We start from the raw sequence: 14789 nt of genomic DNA, 5'->3' as shown, positions 1-14789 counted from the left end.
TTTCTTAGAAGCCCCCAAGGACCCATCTAGTTTCAATGGTCTACAATTGAAGAAATCTCCATAAAAGCCACATTAATTACTTCAGAGCATACTCTATGGGTCAAATCTAATCTGTTGGGTAATAAACAATGAGGTTTCTGATGGTCTTAGAATTTCTCTTTTCCAGACACCCTTGGAAAGTGAAAACCACAATTCCCATATAAAAATTTGAAGCACAACAAAGATGCCATGCATGGTCCATTTTTGTCTTTTATAAAATTTCCCCTCTCTATAACACCTTTTAATCTAATGTCTTTCTAAACATCAGGGTATTTCTTTAAAAGTACTGGAAATGACAACACTCTTAATTTAGAGATACTACATACACAGTCAGGACTGAAGTAAATGCTTTATCTACTTGAAATCACATTTTAACTAGAAGAGGCCTCAGTTATAATCTAGTCTGAGCTTGTCACTATTACAGAGAAAACTGAGGCCAAGGAGGTTACCTGATCATCCTACATTGAGGTCAATTAAAACCAAATCAGAACAAGAACCTAAGTGTTCTGGTCTCTATGCCACAGCTCTTCCTACTTCCCTATGTGACCAATGTTTGGAATCGATGAAGAAACAGACTCTTGACAAAAATCAGGAACTAAGCTGAAATAAAGGGAAAACCATTTGTTTATCTGCAGCCAGACAGGGTATGTGTGTAAATAGAAAAAGTAACAAAGAATATTTGCCCTGATTTTGCCAGTAAATTCTAACACTAAGAATTTTCTTTACACCAAAACTCTAAAACCCAACCTATGTTTACTTCTCTTTTAAAATTAAGATAATGAGTAAACACATTCAGAATGAACAGAAGGATATTTGTAATTCAGAGAGTTTGAAATTCAATTAGTCATAAGCATACAGAAAATTAAACAAAAGACAATTATTAATTCTGGAGAAAAAAAGTTAAGAGAGGAAAAGCAATCACAGCCCATATATGAATAGTGTTTATACTATCCAACTGAAAAAAAACTACTGATGTAATTGAAATGAATATGAAAACTATAGTGAGAAAATGCGGAGGTAGAAATGAGGTTTGCATTTATGGTAGTGGAGAAAGTGAGAATAAGAGCTAAATCCTAATCTTCTAAAGTGGGACTTGTTTTAAAAAGACTTTAGAGTAGTCAAATGACTGCCTCTTTATAATCTGCCTCTTTAACTCTGTTAAAAATAAAAAAACTAAATTTTTAAAAAATCATATATTCATAGATGACATTCTACTTATTTTAGAGGTATGCACTAAAGATACTGGCTTCTCTATACCTGAAAATATATAAAATATATTAATGCATTTGTTTAAAATATTCAAACTCTTCCTGTTTATAATTTATCTTCTTCTTTTTTTTTTTAATAGAAACAGGGTCTTGCTCTGTTGCCCAGGCTGGAGTGCTGTGGCATGACCATAGCTCACTGTAACCTTGAACTACTGGGCTCAGAAAATCTCTTCCTGCCTCAGCCTCCTGAGCAGCTAGGACTATACAGGACTTTTTGCTTTTTAAAACTATGTATTCTGAAATAATTATAGATTTACAGGATGTTACAAAAATACTACAGAGGTACAGTATACCTCTCACCCAGTTTCTCTCAATGGTTACATTTTACATTACTATAACATACTAAAAACCAGGAATACCAGTACAATGTGTATCATTCTATGCCATTTTATCACACGTACATTTCTTTAATCGCCACCAAAATCAAGATGCAGAACCATTCCACTGCAATAAAGATCTCATGCTACCCCTTTATAGTCACACTCAGCTTCCTTCCTCTCGCTATTCCTAACACCTAACACCCACTAATCTGTTTTTCAGCTGAAAAATTTTGCCATGTTACCTACATGGAAACATACAAGTCTTTTGAAATTGACTTTTTTTTACATGGCTTAATGCCCTTAAAAGGCATTCAAGTTATTGCAAGTATCAATAGTTCACTCCTCCTCATTACTAGGTAGAATTCCATGGTATGAATATAATATTATATAACATTCCATGGTTTGTTTAGCAATTTCACCTACTGAGAGGCACTTTGGTTGTTTTCAGTTTTGTACTATTATAAATAAAGCTATCTTTAGTCTCAACCTATCTATATTGTTGTCTGAAATCACTTCCTGTAAACAGCACAGTGTGTCATTTTTAAAATTCACTCTGCAAATTTGTCTTTTAATAGATGAATTTAGGTCATTTATGTTTAATGTAGTCTTTGATATGTTGAAACTTAAATCTGTTATTTCATTTTATTTCTTTTATCTGTTTTCTTTTCCCTTCCTCCTTATGGGTTACTTGAACATAGTTTAAAATTCCATTTTTGTTTATCTAAAATGTTTCTGACTGCATCTCTTTGAATAGATTTTTTTTAAAGTAGCTGCTGAAGGACTGCATTACATATAACTTACCAACATTTACTGGTGTCAACATTTCACCAGTTCCAGTAAAGTGTGGACTTTACCTTCCTTTAAATTCCTTTACCCTTCTCCATTTATAATCTTCAATATTTCCTCTACATACATTGATAACTATACTATTTTACAATATTTGAAAACAGTGAAAAAAGTCAAACATAATTTACAACACTCAAAAAAGTTTTTAAAAAGTCTATTATATTTACTATATTTTTTACTCTTTGTTGTTCTTTCTTCTTTCCTGATGTTCCATGATTCCTTTTTTTTATAATTTCTTTTCTGTTTCAGGAAATTTCTTTAGACATTACTTCATGTTAGGTCCACTGCTGTCAAGTTCTGTTTTCCTTCACCTGAGAACATTGTGGTTTCCTCTTCCTTTCTGAAGAATATCTTAATTGGATATGGAATTCTGGGTTGACAATTCTTTCCTTAGTCCTCAAAATTTTCTGTCACTTCTTTCTGGTCTCCATGTTTGCTGCTGAGAGATCCGTTGTCATTCAAACTGTTTTTCTGTATAGGCATTGTGTCATTTCTCTCTTGCTGCTTTCAAGATTTTTTCTTTGCCTTTGGTTTTAAGAAATGTAATTATAGTATGTCTTGGTATGAATTTCTTTGGGTTTATCCTACTTAAGTTTTGGTCAGCTTCTTGAATCTGTAGATTTATGACTTTTGTCAAATTTTGGAAGTTTTCAGCCATTATTTCTTTGAATATTTTTTCAGTCCCACCCTCCTTCCCCTCCCTTTCTGTCCACACAAAGACACAAATGTTATATCTAAACTCTTGGTTTTGTTTTTTCATCTATTTTCTCACTGCTGTTCAGAACTGAGTAATTTCTCTTAATTTCTTCCAAGTTCACTGATTCTTTCCTCTATCATCCCCATTCTCCATTAAACCTGTCTATTCCATTTTAAAAATTCAGTTTATTATATTTTTCAGTTCTAAAATTTCCATTTGGTTTCTCTGGATAGTTTTTTTTTTTTCTTTGCTGGGACTTTCTGTTTTTTTCATTTGTTTCAAGTATGTTTATAATTGCTCAGCCTTCTTGTGATGGCTACTTTAAAATAATTGTCAGACAATTCACATCTATATTCTCCTGGTGTCTATTGATGTTCATTTTTCATTTCAGTTGAGATTTTCCTGATTCTTTTCTGGTCATGAGGGACATTTTGTTGAAATTTGGATATTTGGGGTATTATAAATCTTTAGATCTTATTTAAATCTTCAGCCAGAGCAGGCCTTCTGTGATACTGTGCCAGCAGGGGAATGGGATAGCTACTTCATTACCAGCAATTGAGGGTAAAAATTCATGTTCCCCAGTCAGCCTTTAGTACCCAAAGTGGAAAGTGAGAGAGGTACCTTGATAGTGCTGCGTTGGGGTGAGAGTTCCAGCTCCCCACTAGGTCTTTACTGATACCACTTTGGTGCCATGTACTCTCCTAGGGTCCCATAGTCCCTGCTGGTCAGTGGTCTTCTACCTTTCAGAGTCTTATGTTTGTTTTACATACAAGGTCCCCTGTTTTTCACTGTAATTAGTGGGAAGGACAGACAGAAGTGCCTATTCAACCATGTTAAACCTAAAGACATTAAACCTTAAGTGTCTTAACAGGCTGACACGTCTCCTTTGGGTATCCATCTTTGTCTTTTAAAACTGACATGAGTGGCTGCTGCAGTGCTCTGCTGACAAGCTTTACAATATTGCTTATTTATCTGATGAAGCATTATTGCACTGTACTTCTTCACAACTGTCAACACTCTAGACCTATGTCTAATGCTGCTTTGGAAACACAAAAAGGGAACCTAAAAATGTCATTTAAGAACATAAGCGACTAAACTACTGTTTGAGATGGAATGCATAATCTAAAATATCACCATGACCTTATAACCTGTACAATGCAAACTGGGATGCAAGTAGGGAAAAGTTATTTAAGATGTACATCATTTCTTAACTTCAAGAAAAGCAAGAGCCATTGGTCAAATCTTCTATAACAATTAAAGAAAAATAAACATACATTACTTATTATGATGATAATGATGATTATAAGGGAGGTAAGCATTTACATGATGGTAAAAAAAGAAAGTTGTATTAAATTCTCCCACAAGTAAAACCCTGCCCTCTACTGGATAGTCTGCATAGATAATTACATACAGCAAGTGTTTTGATCTGTGCGTGTGCACGTGTGTGTGTGTAGCAACTTTTTATTCTAGTCCCACAAATTGGCTGTATATACACGTAATATATATTATACATATATTTCAGTCAGAATTGATACAATAAATTTCAAAATTATACTGCTATTTTGCCTATCTCCTTTCCTTAGATTACAGATATGTTCATTCATTCGACTGGCTGATAAACAAATACCTGAGGAACTATTATGTGTCAGGAATTGTGCCAGAAGATGACAGAAGAGTAAACAGTTAACAGACGTGGTCACTGACCTCATGAATCTCATGGCACAAAGCCCTATCCTCTCCCTGTGACCCCCAATACATCAGCCTTAACCTAGGAAGGCAGTAATAACTGCAACCACATCATAGTGACTGTGGACAGGCTATTTTTTTTTCTTCTCTCCACAAATAGAAACAAGCTACTAAAATAAAGGAACTAAATCTGCCAAACATCAAAACATTATAAATATTTAAATATCTACAAACATCCAAATAGAAAAGAGATATTTACTTATTTCTTCTTTCTTTGAATATCTGATTAACTACATACATCTGTTAAATGTGCTCTAACATTTATGAAAGACATATTTATACATGACTAAGTACCATACCTGACATATGGAAAGTATTAAATATTGACTACTGAACTTTGAATTAATAAGTGAAATCTGTAGCTCGCAAAATAAGAAGACCAGTGTTATTTCAATAAAAGAAAATATTTCCATAGATCTTTTTCAAACAGTTTAGGGCAAACAGCTTTAAAAAAGTAACCAGGCCAGGCGTGGTGGCTCATGCCTGTAATCCCAGCACTTTGGGAGGCCAAGGCAGGCAAATCTCCAGGTCAGCAGATCAAGACCATCCTGGCTAACATGGTGAAACCCTATCTTTACTAAAAATACAAAAAATTAGCCAGGCATGGTGGCACATGCCTGTGGTCCCAGTTGCTCGGGAGGCTGAAGCAGGAGAATCGCCTGAACCTGGGAGGCAGAGGTTGCAGTAAGCCGAGATCGTGCCACTGCACTTCCGCCTGGGCGACAGAGTGAGACTTTGTCTCAAAAATAAACACATAAATAAATAAATAAAAAATAAAAAAAAATCACAAATCAATGAATATAAGAAATAGCACAAGCTGCTCCGTTTTCTCTATTGGTCTAAACCTAGTTAGATCCTAATAAAATTGTGAAAAGTTACTAACAATCCTCTTTAAAAAAAAAAAATCAAAATCTATATGAAACGTCTAGGATGTGAAATTTTAGACAATTTTTCAATAAGAAGTACACCACTCCAAAACCTAAATAGCAAAGAGGAAATATCCTCATAATCCTATGGTCCATATATATATATATATATTTTTTTTTTTTTTTTGAGATAGAGTCTCACTCTGTCACCCAGGCTGGAGTGCAGTGGCATGTTCTCAGCTCACTGCAACCTCCACCTCCCAGATTCAAGCGATTCTCCTGCCTCAGCCTCCTGAGTAGCTGAGACTACAGGCACACACCACCACACCTAGCTAATTTTTGTATTTTTAGAGATGGGGTTGCGCCATGTTGGCCAGGCTGGTCTCAAACTCCTAACCTCAGGTGATCCACCTACCTCAGCCTCCCAAAGTGCTGGGATGACAGGCATGAGCCTGTAATACTGAAGATGGGTGATGGAAACAGGGAGGTTCATTACCCCATTTTATTTTTGTATATGTCTGAAATGCTTCTTTAAAAAAAAATTTCCTGGCCGGGCGTGGTGGCTCACACCTGCAATCCCAGCACTTTGGGAGGCTGAGGTGGGTGGATCAACTATGTTCCTAATATTAACATAACCAATATTTATACCTAAGTTTCTTTTTCCTCTTACATAGGTGCATTTATCAGTGGAAATTATGTTGCTCAATTTAGTATTTTTCTCACCAAATACGACAAAAAAGGTATTTTTTACATCACTAAAGGCAAAATGTTTTTTAAAATGTCATGTATTTTCACTGAAGAAAATTAATATAAACAAAAAGAAAAGAAATATTACCCACAAGCCCACTGCCAAGATATCCTCTTCTCAGATATAAACAGATGCATATTTCCTCCCCAAACTTCTTCTGAGAACTTAGGTGTGTGTGCATATAAACACACAGTTTTCTGTTACCTTAATTTTTAAAATATTATATTTTTCTACAACTTGTTTTTGACTTAAGAGAAAGCCTAAAAAGTCTTTCCGTATTATACAATGACAAATGCTACACAGTATTCCAAAGTAGAGAAGTACAATAATTTTTGTAATCATTCCCCTTTGAGAACCATTTTTCCCAACATTTTAAAAAATTTCAAAAATATGGTGAAGTTAAAATAACTATACACTGAATACCCAAATACTATCTGGTTTCTATGATTAACATTTTATATTTGCTTTTGTCATGTTGTCATCAGTCCATTCTTCTGACCACATATCAATGCATTTTTTAATGCGTTTTGAGGTAAGTTGCAAGCATTCCACCCCATCACTTCAGTTTGCATATCAGCAACTAGAGTTCACGCCAGGCACGGTGGCTCACCCCTGTGATCCCAGCACTTTAGGAGGCCAAGTCAAGTGGATCACTTGAGGTCAGGAGTTCAAGACCAGCCTGGGCAAGATGGTGAAACCCTATCTCTACTAAAAATACAAAAATTATTTTATTGTATGAATACACCCACAATTTGTTTATTCATTCTCTTGTTGATAGATACCTGGGCTGTCCCCAGGTTTTGGCTATTATAAGTAAAACTGCTATAAACATTCTTCTACAAATCTTTTTGTGTGCATATATTTTCATATCTCATAGGTAGGTATAGAAAGAAATGAAATTAATGGGTAATAGGGTAAGTATATGTTCAGTTTTCTAAAAAACAGCCAGACCTTTTTCCAACATTGTAGTACATTTTAAACTCCCAACAACAAAGTATGACAGTTGCAACTGCTCCATATCGCTACCTACATTTGATCTTTTAGTCTTTCTAGTGCCTGCAGGCTAATATCTTATTCTAGTTATAACTGGCATTTCTCCAGTGACAAATAATATCAAGCATTTTTTAATGTGCTTATTGGCAATTTGTATACCTTCCTTTGTGAAATCCTTTCAAACTCTTGCTCATTTTCTAGTGAGGTTGGCTGTCTTTTTATTTTTCAATTGTAGTTCTTTATATATTCTGGATACATGTCCCTTGTCAGATAAACATTTTGCAAATATTTCTCCGTCTTTTAAAATTTATTTATTTCTATTTATTTATGTGAGACAGGGTCTCACTGTGTCGCCAAAGCTGGAGTGTCATGATGCAATCACATCTCACTGCAGTCTTGACCTCCCAGGCATCAATCCTGTCACCCTCAGCCTCCCAAGTAGCTGGGACTATAGGTGTGTGCCAACATGCCTGGCTAATTTTTGACTTTTTTTTTTCCTTTTTTTTTTTGAGATGGAGTCTCCCTGTGTCGCCCAGGCTGGGGTGCAGTGGCGCGATCTTGGCTCACTGCAAGCTCCGCCTCCCAGGTTCACGCCATTCTCCTGCCTCAGGCTCCCGAGTAGCTGTGACTACAGGCACCCGCCACCACGCCCAGCTAATGTTTTTTTTTGTATTTTTAGTAAAGACGGGGTTTCACAGTGTTAGCCAGGATGGTCTTGATCTCCTGACCTCGTGATCCACCCGCCTTGGCCTCCCAAAGTGCTGGGATTACAGGTGTGAGCCACCATGCCCGGCCTAATTTTTGGATTTTTAATAGAGACCATTGCCATGTTGTCCAGATTGGTATTGAACTCCTGGGCTCAAGCAATGCATCTACCTCAGCCTCCCAAGCTGCTGAGATTACAGGTGTGAGCCACCACACCTGGCCTCCAAGTGATCCTTCCACCTCAGCCTCCCAAGGAGCTGGGACCACAGGCATGTGCCACCATGCCCAGCTAATTAATTTTTTTTTTTTTGTAGAGACAAGGTCTCCCTATGTTGCCCAGGCTGGCCTTGAACTCCTGTACTCCAGCGATCCCTCTGCCTTGGCCTCCCAAAGTGCTGGGATAACAGGCATGAGCCAATGCGCCTGGCATCCCTATCTTTAGCTTGCCTATTTTCCTAATGTCTTTTTGTCACAAGTATTTATAAGATTTTTTCTTTTATAGCTAAGGTTTCCCATTAGCTATAAAAGCAGTAGGTCCTAGGAAATCTTTGTCGACTCCTAAGCTACAAAGATGTTTTCCTCCAGAAGCTTTATAGTTTTTGCTTTTTCAGTTAGAATTTAGAATTATTTTCTATGTATAGTATGTGGGAAGGGGCAATTTTTTTTTTTAAGCCCACATGGAAATCCAGTTTTGCCAACACCATTTGTTGAAAAGACACTTCTTTTCCCTTGTTGTATTGCTTTGGCACTTTTGTTGAAAACCAAATGACTGTATAAACATGGGTCTGTTTCTGGGTTTACTACTTGGTTCCACTGATCAATTTGATTGTTATGTCAGTATCATATTGCATTCATTTCCTTGAGCTGCTGTGACAAAGAACCACAAACCAGGCGGCTTAAAACAACAAAAATGTATTATCTCACAGTTCTGGAGTCTAGAAATCTGAAACCAGTTGTTGGTAGTATCACGCTCCCTATGAAGGCTCTAAGGCTCTTCCTGGCCTCTTCCTAGCTTCTGGTGGCTTCTAGCAATCCTTGGGGTTCCTTGGCATGCAGATACATCAGTCCAATCTCTAATTCCATCATCATATAAGCGTTTTCCCTCAGTGTCTTTGTCTCTGTGTCCTTTCCTTCTCTCATAAGGACACCAGTCATTGATTTAGGGTACACCATAATCCAGTGTGGCCTCATCTTAACTAGTTACATCTGCAAAGACTGTATTTCCAGATAAAGCCACATCCTGAGAGTCCAGGTGAACATTAATTTGGGGGGACATTATTCAACTCACCACACATACTGTCTTGTTTACTGTAGTCTTATTGTAAGTATCCAAAGCAATTCACGTAAGTCTGCAAACTCTGCCCTTCTTATTTACAATTTCTTTGTAAATAAGGGTCCTTTGTGTTTCCATATAAATTTTGGTAATCAGCTTTGCATTTTCTACAAAATGCCTGCTTGGTATTATGATTGGAACTGCATATAGGGAGAACTGATATCTTTTTTTTTTTTGAGATGGAGTTTCACTCTTATTGCCCAGGCTGGATTGCAACAGCATGATCTCGGCTCACTGCAACCTCCGCCTCCTGGATTCGAGCAATTCTCCTGCCTCAGCCTCCTGACTAGCTGGGATTATAGGTGCCCGCCACCACGCCTGGCTAATTTTTTTGTACTTTTAGTAGAGATGGGGTTTCACCATGTTAGCCAGGCTGGTCTTGAACTCCTGTCCTCAAGTGATCCACCCACCTCAGCCTCCCCAAGTGCTGGGATTACAAGTGTGAGCCACCGCGCCCGGACGAGAACTGATATCTTAACCACACTGAGTCATCCAGTACATGAGCATGGTAGATATTCTTTTATTCAGGTTTTCTTCAATTTCTCTCAGCAATGTTTTACGGTCTTCAAGATACTGGTCTTACACATTTTTTGTTAAATTTATTTCTAAGTATTTTATGGTTTTTTAACGCTATTTTTAATGAAATTTTTAAAATTTCATTTATGGCAAGTATATAAAAATATAATGATTTTTGTATACTGACCTTATGTCTTGCTAAATAAATTAGTTCTAATAGTTATTTTTTAGGTTTCTTGGGTTTTTCTGCATAAACAAACACCGTCAACTACAAATAGAAACAGTTTTACTTCTTCCTTTCTGATTTTCAAACATTTTATTTCTTTTTCTTGCCTTACTGCATTGGCTAGGATTTCTAGTACAATGTTAATAAGAATGAAGAGCATGGGTGTTCTTGCTTTTCCCCCAATCTTTGGGAAGAGTATTTCATATTTCACCATGAAGCATGATTTTAGTAGTAGGTTTTTCACAGATACTCTTTATCAGATTGAGGACATAGTTGTTAATAGTTGTGTTGTTTTGTTTTTCTTTTTTTTTTTTCTGGAGACAGTCTTGTTTTGTCACCTAGGCTGGAGTGCAGTGGTGCGATCTTGGCTCACTGCAACCTCTGCTTCCTGGATTCAAGCAATTCTCCTGCCTCAGCCTCCCGAGTAGCTGGGACTACAGGTGCATGCTACCACGCCCAGCTAATTTTTGTAATTTTAGTAGAGATGGAGTTTTACTATGTTGGCCAGGCTGGCCTCGAACTCCTAATCTCAGGTGATCCACCCACCTTGGCCTCCCAGAGTGTTAGGATTACAGGCATGAGCCATCACTCCCGGCCTGCTAACAGTTTTTCACTCTGAATGGTTACTAAATTTTGTCAGGTGCTTATTCTGCATTTATCACAATAATCATACAGCTTTTAAAATATAAATCCAATCCTGCATTTCTGAGATGAACTCTGCTTAGTAATCATGTATTATCCTTTTTACATATTTCTAGATTTCATTTGCTAATATTTTATAAAATCTTTGTCACATACTAGTATCGGAGGTATATATATATGGCCTTATAAATGAGTTGGAAAGTGCTCCCTCCTCCTCTCTTATTTGAGTTTCTGTGAACTTAGTATTATATCTTCCTTAAATGTTTCAGAGAACTGACAGTGAAAACATCTTGGTCCACATAGTAACCAATGTTTAATTAGGCATATTTTACTAGGTATTAATCCTTTGTCTCATATATGTTAAAATAGTCTCCCCTGTCTGTCATGAAACTACTAGTTTATTATTTTTATTTTTTAATATCTAGAATATAGCATACTTGAGCGCCTTTTTCAGTTTTATCTTTATCCTTTCTGTTGCTTGTTTGCTACTGTCCAGTGATACTTAACTATTTGCACCTCCCTAATGTACCATACTGACTTCATTAAATACTACGATCAAATCACAACCTTTTGAACCTATTTTCTTACTTATAAAATGAAAATATCTTGCAGAGATGTGGTCAGAATTATAAGCTTTTCAACAAATAACAGCTAGTATTATGATGATGATGATGCATTATTTTACCCTCTGCCTTGTTTAACATTTTACTACCATTAAACCACGAATTATGCTTCAGGACTCAGTTCCCATCTCCCTGGGAAGCCTTCACTGATTGCCTGACTGCCCCTTACTCTATGACTCTAGAGCCAAATGTACATACTTGTATTAGAACACTTACTGCGGTTATTACAATTATTTATCTGCATTTCCTGTCCTCTGATCTGTGAAACACACAAATTTAAACATCTTGTGGCCCCCCAGTACTAAGCATAGTATTTAGTGCTCATTATTTGCTGAATAAAGAGTTGATAAAACCAAAAACATTGCATTTTATCTTCAAAGTATCCTTGCAAGATAGAAAGGATAAGGGCATCTAGAGAGACTAAAGCTCCAAGAAATAAGCAATTTGTCCACATTCAAAAACTTAGTGGTGGTTGGGGGCAATGGCTCACACCTATAATCCCAATATTTTGGGAGGCCAAAGCAGGTGGATCACTTGAGGTCAAGAGTTCAAGACCAGCCTGGCCATCTCTACTAAAAATACAAAAATTAGCTGAGCACTGTGGCCCACACCTGTAGTCCCAGCTATTTGGGTGGCTAAGGCATGAGAATCGCTTGAGCTCGGGAGGTGGAGGTTGCAGTGAGCTGAGATCATGACACTGCACCTCCAGCCTGGGTGACAGAGCAAGACTCTGTCTCAAAACAAAACAAAACAAAAAAAAAAACAAAAAGACATTGGGACTAGATGCCAGAGCTTTTCTTCCCAGGTTCACAAGGAAGGATATAAAAGAAATACTGGCCAAGAAACTGGAAGACTAGTTATAGGCCTAGATCTGCATTCACTCTCGTATTAACCACAGAAAAATCCCTAAATTCTTTATTTCCTCATCCATAGTAAGGATAATTCTACTATAACTTCAACTTACAGAGTTATGAAAGCTTTCAGATATAATAGTGTTTTATGAATTCTAAAGCTCCATATAAAAAGTATTAATGTCTAATGGGCCAGTAACTCACAAACTTTCTGGAGCCTCCTTCTTTTATCACCCCCATATCAATTAACTGCCAAGTCCTATATTGATTGATCCAGCAGGATCTCACATATTTATTACCTCATCTTAATCACTACTAAACTACCCTCAGCCCTCATCCAGTCTCATCAAGATTACTACAATAATCTAACTGCTGCCCTGCTGATAGCCCATCTTCAGTTTCTGCCCAAGTAGACTATGATGTGCTTCTGCTCCACTTCAAAGCTTTCAATGGCTTTCTGCTGCCTTTTCAACACAGAACAAATCCCTTGAACTAACAGTCAAGCTCCCTTACGCTAGATTCTTATCTAGTCTCATTCAGCACATATATATAACACACACACACACACAAACTCTACCTTCTGTGCAGCCTACATACTAGAAACTCAGAAATTCACTTTTCTATAGCATCTGTTTGTGCTGCTACAGATACGATCCTGGAATATCTTTCCTTCTTAACTCCAAAACTTATCCAACCTTTTGATCTTGCTCAAACAACAGTTTGCTTCAAGTCTATCCAAATTTACTCTCCAGCTAAAAAGTAATTCTCCCTCTTGTAATTTATTTGAACTTTTTTTCACAAGACACTTAAGACTTTCTGCTTTCTGTTGTTATTTATGAACGTGCCTTCTAGCCCTTACTAGAAGCTCCTTTAAGACAAGATTTATGATTGATTCACCATTCCTACAACAGTGGTGTTCATATGTAAAACTGTCAATAAAAATACGTTAAATTAACTGACACTTTCTATCTGGATTAGCTGATTTTACAAAGCTCATCCTCCTCCTCTCCATTGCCTTTCAGAATCTCTATTACTTAGCAAAAATATTATAGTTTTCTTTTGTGTAAGTTGATTAAACTGTCTATAGGCTAAGCTTTCTATACTGGAACTACCTCTAAGTTTCCCAAGTCTAAAGCACAAGCTCACATTTCAAAAATTAAAAGTACAAAAACATTAAATGTTAGAGGAAAAACAATCATACTACTAAATTATGTAAGGGTAAAAAAATCAACTGGAGAAGGTGAAAGTTTCTAACATTTATCTGTGCACAACTCAGGCTGACACTTTGAAGAGAAGAATGTGACAGCTTACAAGAAAACAAACTCACTCATTCCCCTTAATTTCTGAAGGCTCATGAAAGTCCGACAGGCCAGCCACAGGGTGATCTCTCATGTGTATCGCCCATGACAATTATGGCTTCAATAAAAATGGTCTCCATTTTTAATAAACTCCAACTGGTTTTCAGGAAATAGCCAGGCTAACATGGTCATATTTAAGAAGGCATATTTCACCAGTTAGCAGCTAACTTATTTAGTTCATGGACCTAAATAAGACTGTGCATGGAGAGGTACAAAATCAATGTGGTAGCAGAGGGCAAGGTGGTGTGAAAGGCTGAGTCCAGGGGTCAGCTGTGGTGACACATACAAATGGCTGTGCTGAGGATCACCTTGCCCCTCTACTTTCTTTTGGTTTGATTTGGTTTTCCTCTTTAAACAGCTATTAAGAGTCTCCCTATGAATTTTCAAAGTGTTTATGACTCAAATCTGGGAAATACTGATAAAAATCACAGCTCATTATAAGCATTTGAAATGATTTGCCCTAACGATAGATAAATGAAATACACCGAGTTTTTAAAGTACTCTGTAATTCACACTGGAAATAACCTGCAGTTGTCCTTATATTAATTTGACAGTTGCTTAATATGAAATAATCGGGCTGCTATACAGACACTTTGTTTCCTCCCCATCAAGGATTGCCAGCAGAAGGGGGAAAAGAGGAAAAGAAGTGCTAAGCAATGAAACCTCCTTTCATTTTTAGTCTCCACTCCTATGGGCCAGCTCTTATCAGCTAGTGCAGGACGGAGGAGGAGGAATGAAGGGAGAAAGAGTCCTCCTGCCAATTCTCACCACAACCCTACTTCCAATCTCTCCTAAGCACTGCTGTGTTTCTAGTGACAGAACTCTGCATTAGTTTTTCACTTCAGAAAACAAGCCATCAGAGGTTTAAAATTCACAGACTTTCTGGATGTGGTGGAAATTTCCCCATCATGACTCCTAATTCCAAATAATTAACAACTAGTCTGGGAACACAATCAGTTTAGGAAGAAGATCTTCACCCAATTCTTGAAACAAAATATGCCTCTAATCAAAA

At 36.9% G+C, this 14789-nt stretch overlaps 1 protein-coding gene across 1 annotated transcript in view; it reads right to left on the bottom strand.

The window, feature by feature from the left end:
- The window catches only part of LOC115933075 (poly(ADP-ribose) glycohydrolase-like), a 110228-nt gene that overhangs the window by 54408 nt on the left and 41031 nt on the right, over window positions 1-14789 (bottom strand). The window lies entirely within an intron of this gene.

The sequence above is a fragment of the Gorilla gorilla genome, chromosome 8 (assembly GCF_029281585.2).
Source record: "Gorilla gorilla gorilla isolate KB3781 chromosome 8, NHGRI_mGorGor1-v2.1_pri, whole genome shotgun sequence".
Taxonomy (NCBI): Eukaryota; Metazoa; Chordata; class Mammalia; order Primates; family Hominidae; genus Gorilla; species Gorilla gorilla.
This window is presented reverse-complemented; position numbering and strand designations above follow the sequence as displayed.